The 9,969-nt window shown below is 40.6% G+C and overlaps 1 pseudogene across 2 annotated transcripts; it reads right to left on the bottom strand.

Moving 5' to 3' along the window:
- Positions 1 to 8,572: 8,572 nt before the first annotated feature.
- Positions 8,573 to 9,547, bottom strand: LOC147887177 (calmodulin-like protein 2 pseudogene; annotated as a pseudogene). Of its 2 annotated transcripts, none has more exons than XR_015543260.1 (2): positions 8,888 to 9,547; positions 8,573 to 8,735 (listed from the first exon to the last, which is right to left on the bottom strand). The product of XR_015543260.1 is annotated as a calmodulin-like protein 2 pseudogene, transcript variant X1 (transcript). The 2 variants fall into 2 exon arrangements; XR_015543261.1 differs by having other exon boundaries at positions 8,573 to 8,731.
- Positions 9,548 to 9,969: the final 422 nt, after the last annotated feature.

Genomic DNA, 9,969 nt, shown 5'->3' with positions numbered 1-9,969 from the left:
TACTTTGTAGAGGCCTTCATGTCATATTGAGTAATATCCATGCACTTGCCAAGTTCAATGTGTTTTGGATATTATTTTCATGGTTGGGCATGCGTATTCCCTTAGGGTTTTTACATGCATCATGTGTAAGTGTTACAAAATATGCATTGACTGGCTTTTTAAATTACCATATGTGTATATGTCATGGATGGGTATGATGCTTTGAAAAATCCTAAATGTGAGTAAAAAGTTCGTCCAAATACAAAGTAGATTTTAAACCCAAAATATTGAAAACTTTTAATGTCAAAACTCTTATAATATTATTTTTATTGATGCTATCATAGGCTCTTCCAAAGCTTTTTTGACATTTCCCTCGATGCTTGTATGGTGACCCATCTTTTGAAAATTTTTTAAAAGTTAGGGTATTTTTGACTCAACTATATGTGCTTTTTTTGGTACTTACATAATGCATGGGTGTTTGTGGTTACAAAAATCTAGCGATTGTTTGAATATTGATTTGCCTATATCTTTTCACCACCATCTTTTTGTTAACCCTGTGGAAACAAGGGCCAAAAGTTTAGTCTAGGACAACAACTATGAGAGCATTGTTTGTGTAGAGTAGTGGCAAAGCTCCGCTTGTAATATCTTGAGCCTGAAAGATGGTATGATAAATATTAAAGGATGAGGATAGCCAAAATCCTCTCTATAAAAGATCCAATCATACTTGCAAAATTACAACCACCAAAACTTTTTTCGTCAACCCCCCTCTATCATCACTTTTTTCATCACCCCCCCTTCCATCTCCATCTCCACCTCTGTTCAGAGTGTCTTCAGACAAGTGAAAAACACAAATACGTCTCCAATCCTGACAACAAGGTGCCAACAGTCAGAGTAGAATCAAAAAGTAATTGGACTACAAAACTATTACATGTATAAAAAGAACAGAGAGGAAACCTTGCAAAGGTAGTATGTTTCTTGTATATTATATTGTAGCATATAATACATCAACTCAACAACTCTCCTCAACAAGAGCTAATACAAGGTTTTATATAGCCATCCGAGATCAATCTGTTTGTTGTAAGGCAACAATAAGTTTCAAAATGTAGCAGTCATAGTCCAAAACATTATGTGGTGGATCAAGCCACTAAGGAGTGATGTTAGGGGCAGTTATAACTATCCCTACAGTGACAAAATGATCCCATTACTTTGTTCTAGTAACTCCCTCTTACCAAAGGTGTATTTATCCTATCCCATGGTAAGTGTCCACATGGGTGGAGGCTATGCCTTCAACACCTGGCACTTTCGGTGGAGAGCTTTTTTTTTACAAAAAGTCGAGGACATGAACCCTTTTCTATTGGAAATACTCCTTCAAGTGAACCTTGAAGGTATGTGAAGCATTGAGGTTAATCATTGTTCCCCGGGTGACAATTGGATCTATAGTGTCGGTTTCCTCTTTCTTTCCTTGAGTCTCTTCTATTGTTGTAGATGATTCTGGCTCCTCATTTGTTCTGCTAGGTCTTGCACACATGGAATGGCTGGGGGTCGTCTTGACTTTAGTGCTAGCATCTTCTTTAGGCTGTTCTACTATATGCTTAGCAATTTGTGTCATGAATTTTTTAGGCATATTGAAATTTGTAGGAGTCTTTGCTTTTCATGTTTCAAAGAGTGTGAGAGTGTCATCCAATGGCATCTGCTTCTTCTAGTCATTCTTTGTTCTTGCCCTCAGAGTCTCTAGCTCATAGGCCATGGCCTCATTAGCGTATGCAGGTGATGTAAAAGCATCGTATGGTCACTTGGCAATAGTAAAGAGTCTTCCTTTCAAGTTATTCGACAGCTCTTGGGATGTCTTGACTAGTTGATTCTTCAACTCAGTAAATTCATACCTGCTAAGGAATATGCCGTCTACATCGTCGGCCATTTCCCTGAGTTGATGTTCTACATTTTGTAGTGCGTGAATTTGCTATTTTAACAAAATCTTCTTGATTTGAAGGTCACTGTGATTTGCTCCCATACGGTCGAGCTGGACAAAGAATTTTTCCTTGATTTCTTGGAGCTAGCCTGTTACAGTAGGCATGCAATCTTGTTGTACCTTAACTTGGGCTATTAGATTTGCAATATGTTTGTAACACTGTTGTAACACTGTTCCTTAGACTTTGTAGATTATTTCTCAAGTGCTGCAAGTTTGGCCTATGCAGTGGCAAGTTGTTGCTGCATTTTAGACTGTTTGAGCATGAATTCCTGTACTGCCTCTTTGTCTTCCTGCAACTATTGGACGTGTTGTTGCATCTTTGCTTGTTTCTTCTTTTGGTGTTCAAAGTACTATTGGAGTACGAGCAGGGTGTTGTCAGCTTGCATGCTTGACACTTCTGTCTATGCTACGAATGCTTGTGTTTCCTTAACATAAGTTTTCTGCAAGTCTAGCTTGTGAATTGGAGACATTTTCAAGTGGGGTCTTGGGCGGTGAGTTGAGGAGTTTGTAGAGTCGAGAGAGTCGCCACGTTTGTGGGGTCACCCGTGCCTACAATTGATGTGACATCATGCTGCCTGCGTCCTAAGTCACACATGTGTATCAACTGCATGAGACCCGAGAAAAATGTGCCATCTTATCGTGTATTCGTGCCACATGTCACGAGCTGACGACACACCCTTATACCTTAGAGCCGTTGTGCAGTTACTAACTACACACAAACTGTAATCAACGTCTTGTCACGTGGATCCTGATTCTTGTGTCTTCTGTGCGTGTTGTGGCTCCATGCCTCTGCCATGTGTCTGCTCTCGCCCCCCCCCTACGCTTTGTGTTTGCCTGCTAGTGAGCCGCCTCACTCCTCTCCCATGCCAACTCATCTAAGACATCTCTGCCGTCGTCCTCGGTCATGGATGAGCTAGCACTATGTGGCACATATAGCTCTCTACCATGTGGAAATTCAGCGCTATCCCTCTACGCCAGTCTCTGCCCCATGCCATGTGGCACTCTCGCGACCACTCCTCTTCCTATGCTAGGTGACACGTGGGACTTTTGCACAGAACCTCTGAAATTTCACTCCAAACCTCTAAAATTGCTCCTCAAGCCACTTTCCTAACCTCCATATCTCTGCCACATTCCTTAATATATAGTAAGAAGATAAGGATTTAATCATACAACTACTTTGCGTTCTATGTTCAAAGTTCAAACTATCAAAAGCAAATGCAGAGAATAAACAATAACAGCAATGAATTGTCACAGTAGCAACTGATAGTCTTTTCAATTGTAAATAGCAAAGCACTTTACATGATTTAGTAGAGAAGGAAAGCATTCAAATGTATATTTGTAATTGTTTGAGTATGTTAACTGGAATAGGCAAACACATGACACTTGTTGATTTGAGCGTAGTGCAATGATATGAACCTCATTCAATGATCTAAATCTGTATATAAGCATGGGATGAGCTCAATCTCATATTGAGCAGCTTTGTGGAGAGTAGGTACATCACTTGAATAGTTTCAGTGCAAAATTTTAATCAAATTTCATCTATGTATTCATATAACTTTAATGTACTCATAATTGCACTCTAAGTACATGAGCGAAAAAGGGAGCATGAAAGCCACAAATGAAAATAATGAAGTTCAAACACTAAACTTCAAGGGGAACATGAAATTTGTTATTACCATAAGTGCAAATAATTTTTTTATTATGATAGTTATCTTATTGCATTTCCAAGACTTTAATTTATGATGGTTTTGCTAATTTCGTTTACTTGGGAACACATGTATTGTTATTGATATAAATGAGAGCATTAGGTCCTAATGGTAGTACTTTCAAATATTGATGGATTCTCATCATGTAAAGACTTGTACACCCTGTTGTCAGTGTCAATGCCAAAAGGTGGTATTGTTTTTTCATCAATTCATCATGTGACCCTTCATTTGTTTGGGTGTACAAGGCAATTAGCTTTTATGGATGACCAAAGGAGTGTCACCCTTGTCGAGCAAATGCGAATCATAGGGAAGAATACGCATAGCACGGGGGCAAGGAGGAATGAAAAACTAGAGCAAAATGAAGAAGTAAAAGAAAGAGAGGAAAGGAAATATTTCAAGGATTGGAAAAAAATTTTCTCTTCTATTACTTTATCCCAAAATGGCATTAAAATACAAAATACAAATAGCTCTTAGCTGCACTCCACATAAAGGAATTGCTAAGGTTGTAGGAATGACCCTAACTTCTAGAACGCTAGAACCTTCTATACACGACTTCCTTACAGACATTCATAGTGTGTACTACCCACTACATTTGCATTAGTTTGCACCTCCTTGTCAAAAGAGGCATGTGCCATTGCCTTGTATCTATCCTCTCTAATAGAATTTTCCCTCACAAATCCTCTATGCAGAGCCATCAATGATATCCAATGGGACATGACAGAATCAAAGGGTTGTGGCATTGGCAGAAGAGCTCAAAAAATATTATCACCTTAGTCATCAAGATCTCATTCATTCAGTAGTATACAACCTTCCCAAGGTTGATAGATTGGTCTTGCTCCTTGGGTCATGGAGCGATTAGAGAGTAGATAACATGTTAAGTAGATAATTTCTATGGTTCACTGCTGCCTCCCAAATTTTCTTTAGCCACTAAGCCTCATCTTGATGGATTTTCTCCACACCTACTCCATGTTGAGAAGGATCCACAACAATATGGGGGAGACAAACCCTTTACACTCTGCTCCTTCCTCCTGAAGTTGCTTTGTGCATTGCTTGCTAGTGTTTGGGTTCTTGGTTGAGTCATGAATCTTGGGTGATCTCAACATTTAAGTCAACTGGGTCCTTTGTTAAGGTCACCCTTGCCCATTCTTGATCTATTAGTTCAATAATTTTGATTTTCTCGACTTCATGGATCTCCTTTTGTTGTTTCAACTGATTTTCAACCAAGCTGTGTGAATGGCCTCTTTAACCACTAGGCTTGCACTTTGGCTCCTTGGCTGCTTTTGGCTACTTTATTTTTGACTTGAATTGTAGCTAGCTCCTTTGTTGACTTGGCCCTTTGCTTTTTGGCCTCACTGGTTGCCTGAGTTATTGGCTTCTCAACCTCTTAATTTGCTTGCTGGTTGGTTGCTAGCTTGATTTCTTCTTCGGTCACTAGGGTCTTCTCTTGCTTGGTAGCTTGGTGCTCTTTGGCCCTTAGCTTTTCCTTGTTAGATGCTTGGATTCCCTCAGTTTTGTCCTTATTCTTTTCTTTAGTCCATTTCTTCTTCACTTTTATAATTTTTATTTTTTCAAGTGAGGTTATTGGTTTTGATGATCCCATCATGGTAGAGGCCGACACTCTTATGGCTTTCGCACCATATTCTCCTTCTTGGCCACCATCCTTCTTTGTATTCAATGTATCAAAGTCTCAAGGTCATATGTGTAGCTACAAAATTCCTTCGACCTATTGTTGGATCTCATCCTATTGCCTTCGAATACCTTCAAACAGTTTGGAGCCCTTGTGCATCAACTTGACCTAGACTCTTATCAATTTCACTTTCAACACTGGGATCTTGTCCTTAACCCTTTCACATTGCACTTCCAAGATACCAACTTGAGCTTTAGCTCAATATTCTCTTCGTTGACTCGGTCGCTATGTGTCTGGGCATCCTTTTCTTGCAACTTCCTTTTTTCATTCCAGTGCTTTATCTTCTTTACTTCCTCCCACATCCACTTCTCTCTTTGCTTTGTTAGCCTCATGAACGGCCATGACTCGTACTTGGTTGCATTAACTATTTTGGCTTGCTAGGCCTTCTAATCCTCCTTGAAGGACATGCACATTGATCATAGTGCTTCATTCTCCTCTTCAAACTATTAAAATTTTGTAATTGGCCACACTCGTGAGCAAAAAATTTGTGACGACATAACACATAATGTTGTAGGCTTGGTCAGATTTCAAACCATAATCATTACATTAGTAGGTGAATTTTTTTCTTGATTTCAAGTCATGATGTTAAGTTGGGGAGGAAGTCATGGGCACTTTGTATGGGAACCAATTGTGCTCGACCATCAGCATTATTGGTTGAGTTACAAAGTGGCTCCTCTCATGGCTTTTTTTACTCACTCACCTTTGCATTTGGCAAGGCATTTACCCTTACCTCCTCGTGTCACTTCGGTGGGTAATTGTGTTGGCTATAGTATTGGTTGTGCTTGTTGATGTGGCTTTTATTGCTCAACCCTTTGTTCTACAGATGGGTTCAGTGCTTGCTCTTTGTCTTCCTTGGGTTACTTCTTGAACAACTCATCTACTAGCATATTCAACATTTTGATGGCAATGGTTGTCTCTTTAGCTCTTAATTGTTTCATGCTAGTAGGCAAAGGTAGGATTTGACTTGCCCGTCCTTCTATCTCTTTGATTGGATTCGTATCACTTGATTGTTTATCCACGAAGTGACTAGCTTTACCCAATTGGCTAGTGCTACCTGTATGACCTTCAAGGAATTTTTACCTAGCATTGCAAAATGCATGTAGTGAGTTGTCATTTGAAATCTCTATGACAAGAACCAAAAGAAAGTGTTGGCATCAACATCCTTTTCTTTCATCACCATAATCCTCTTTTGTCTTCATGATGGTTGGGTAGTAGAGACTTGAGACAAGGCATGGAGACAAAAGTGTTGCTCTCACTAGGCTTGTGAATGTAGAAAGTGAGCTCTCTTGCCTTAGGGGGATTATTATAAGTGTGATTCTAGGGTTTACCCTCTCAACAAACTATTAATGATCATTTCACGCAACCCTTATCACCTCTCCTTCCTATGATTAGGCCCTTCCATTCATAATTGTGGCCAAGCTATACTTTGTTGGGAGTCTTGCCTAGTTTTGGCACTCCCCTTAATCATGATTCTACATGATCTGCCAATTAATCCTAATTTGACATGTAATAACTACTTTGGGTTGCAGCCGCCCTTCAATCCTTTAGCTCTTTGTCATCAAATTCTACTTGAGTGAATTTGACTTGCTACCAGAATACCTGATCTTGATTTCATTGATTTGCTTTGGTAGTTCATTACCTTCTCGTCCTCTAGAGTGATTATCCCATTGTCAAAGCAATTTTTGATTTGGTAAGGTCCTACCTATTCACGATGTTGTAGGCTTTGATTCATTGCTCCCAATGGAGCATTGTGTAGGACAAGCATGCCGTACACTTTGAGAGATTGTTTTTTGATGTGGCACTCATGCCATTCCTTCCTTCTCCACTAGATTATGCCTTACATATAGGCTATCCACAGTAAGACTTTGTGATGGCTTCTTCTCGGCCATTTGTGTGTTGGAAACTATTAAACTAGGCACAAGAATTCCATTGGTACTATTGCTTCGAGACCGAATGCTAGCTAAAATGGGATGTTCATCATTGTGACCTTGAATGCCATTGGGTAGGCCTAGAGTACTATATATAGCTCGTTATCCTAATCATTTTCGTCATCTTGTGGAGAAACATTTGTAGAACCTTGTTCATTTCTGTGGCATGGAAGTACTCGCTCATATGCGACTATTTGTGTGGAAAAGGGAGGGACATGATCCTTATCTTTCCACATGAAAGAGCTATCGTGAGGGAAGAAGCCCATCAAGGGGTTTTTGATGGTCATTCCTCGAGGCATCGAGATCCATAGTTTGGAAGAACCTAATTGTGGAATTAAGGGGGAACACTCTCTACACTAATGTGACAAAGCATTACAAGAACCATGGATCCTATCCATGTGCGAATGGCTTCATCGTTCAACCTTGCTTGGAGCTTCGAGAAAGGTCGCTGTGAATAGATATTGGATGATCTCTTGGTGCTTGTCTTCCTACATTGACATCGCAGACAAGTGGGCATTGAGAAGGCTGTCATCAATCCCTTTGCTCAATTTTGTATCTTTTGTGTGAGATAAGTAGTTAGCTCCACAATGTGACAAACCTGGCATATGGATGATCTTGACTTTGAATTCCTAGAGTAATAGCATCCAGTGAATCAATTGTTGCTTCTGATGATGGTCTTGTTGATCAAGTATAATAGTGCTTGATGATCCACATAGAACACAATGTGTTCCTAGGATAGCAGGATCACCAAATGTGGTGGTGCATGTTTGTTTATCAAATTTTTTCGTGCTCTTTTGATTGTCTAGGTGTGCAAGTCAATTGCCTTTTACAGATGACTACAAGAGCATCGCCCTCGTCGAGTGAATGCAAATTGTCATGAAGCATATGCAAAAGAGTAAAGCACAGAATTGAAAGAGAGAGAGAAAAGGAATTATTGCAAAGTGCTATTCTATTACTTTAGCCCAAAACGGCATTCGAATACAAACAACTCTTGGGTGCACTGCGCACATACAAGTTGCTACATTACAGGAATGATTGTAACTTCTAGGACTCTAGAACTTTATATACATGACTTCTCCACCACAAACATTTATGATGGGTACTACACCTCACATTTACAATAGTTCACACCTCTCTGTCGGAAAAGGAAGGTGCCATTACTTTGTATCTGTCGTGTTTGACAAACTTCGCCCTCATGAGTCCTTCGTGCAGAGCCATCGACAACACCCTTAGTCAAGTGGGCTGACTCAATTCAGGTTCTGGCTTCACTTTGACATCTGGGGTCTTTCGCTGCCTAGCCTCGTCGAGTAGCGCTGATCCACTTGTCTTCTAATGCCGCCTATGGATTGTGCATCTTTAACACGATGTTGATGGGTGGGTTGCCCATCCCCTTGGTTGCTAGCTCCCCATTTGCTCTTAGACCGAAGCTCCGTTTGTTTGCGTTGTCCTTTGATCGAAGGAGCTTCCTTGGGTTGGGGTTGAATCAACATAAGATGCATGTAGTCCCTTTGAATATTCGTTATGGTGTAGATAATTTTGAATCATGAAGAAGTATAATATTCGTTATGGTGTAGATAATTTTGAATCATGTACGTTATTACGCTAAAGAAGTATGTACCGTATTCTCTTCAAGGGGTTTGACTATACAGTAGCTTCTTGAATTCCCGGAAATCTACGAGTCCATTGCCGTCCTCATCTGCATTTTCTATCATCTGGGCGCATTCCCCAAGATTGGCTTCCCCCGACAATCCCATGCTCGAGAACACTTCTTGGAGTTCAGCCGGAGAAATGAATCCGTCGTTGTCTCTGTCGAAAATTCTAAAGGCCTCCAGCAAATCTTTCTCTTCCTCACCTCGAGGATCGGTTTCTTCCCACCGCCCATTGCCCGTGTTCAGAACGGAGTCATATAGAAATCGAAACTCTTCTATGTTCAGATGTTCCTCCACCTGTGGCGCAACAGACTGTATAAGAGAATCCAAGCTGTCGTCTGAAACTTTCAATTGCGATTTCAATAGAAACCGACGCAGCTCGTCTTTGCTGACTAAACCATCGTGGTTTACATCAGCGAGACCAAACACACGGTCAAGCAGCTGCCCATGAGAATCGCAAGACGTCTGGAGAGAAGTGGAAGAATCAAGAAGGGAGTTTGAATGGCGGTTGATGCGGCGATGCGCTGGAAGGGAGTCCAAGGGGAGAGCAAGGGGGCAGTCTACGATCATGGGGATGGAATGAGGGAAGGTGGGAAGGGAGAGGTGATCGAGCAAGGGCGAAATGAAGAGTTTGCAGATGCGAGAAAGAGGGAGGAGAGACATAAAGGGAGAGATGAGCGATGAAAGAGCCTTTGAAGATAGCATATTTAACGGCCTTGGGAGATAGCAGTCCAACTTCCAACTCTTTACTTTGAGTTTGGAGATAGCGTACCCCAACTTTCAACCTTTTGCTTTTACCTTTGACTTAGCAATTGCATCTCCCCTTTCCTACTCCGGCAATTGCATCTCCACTTTCCTACTGAGGAAATCTCTCCACTTTCCTACTATTTGCTATTATGTACCCAATTGAAAAGAATTCAAGGCACCATGCTATCTTTGAAAGAAAATTCAAAATTCATTACTTAGTAAAGGACTCTCACCTAAGTGATAACTCTCATAGATGCTTTCCCTTTTAGTCCTTTTCCACTTATTTTTAAAACACCAACCCCTT

Source organism: Dipteris shenzhenensis, chromosome 23 (genome assembly GCF_047967505.1).
Source record: "Dipteris shenzhenensis isolate YYH24624 ecotype China chromosome 23, Dip_SZ_1.0, whole genome shotgun sequence".
Classification (NCBI taxonomy): Eukaryota; Viridiplantae; Streptophyta; class Polypodiopsida; order Gleicheniales; family Dipteridaceae; genus Dipteris; species Dipteris shenzhenensis.
Note: the sequence above shows the minus strand (reverse complement) of the source record. Positions and strands in the feature narration are given on the sequence as shown.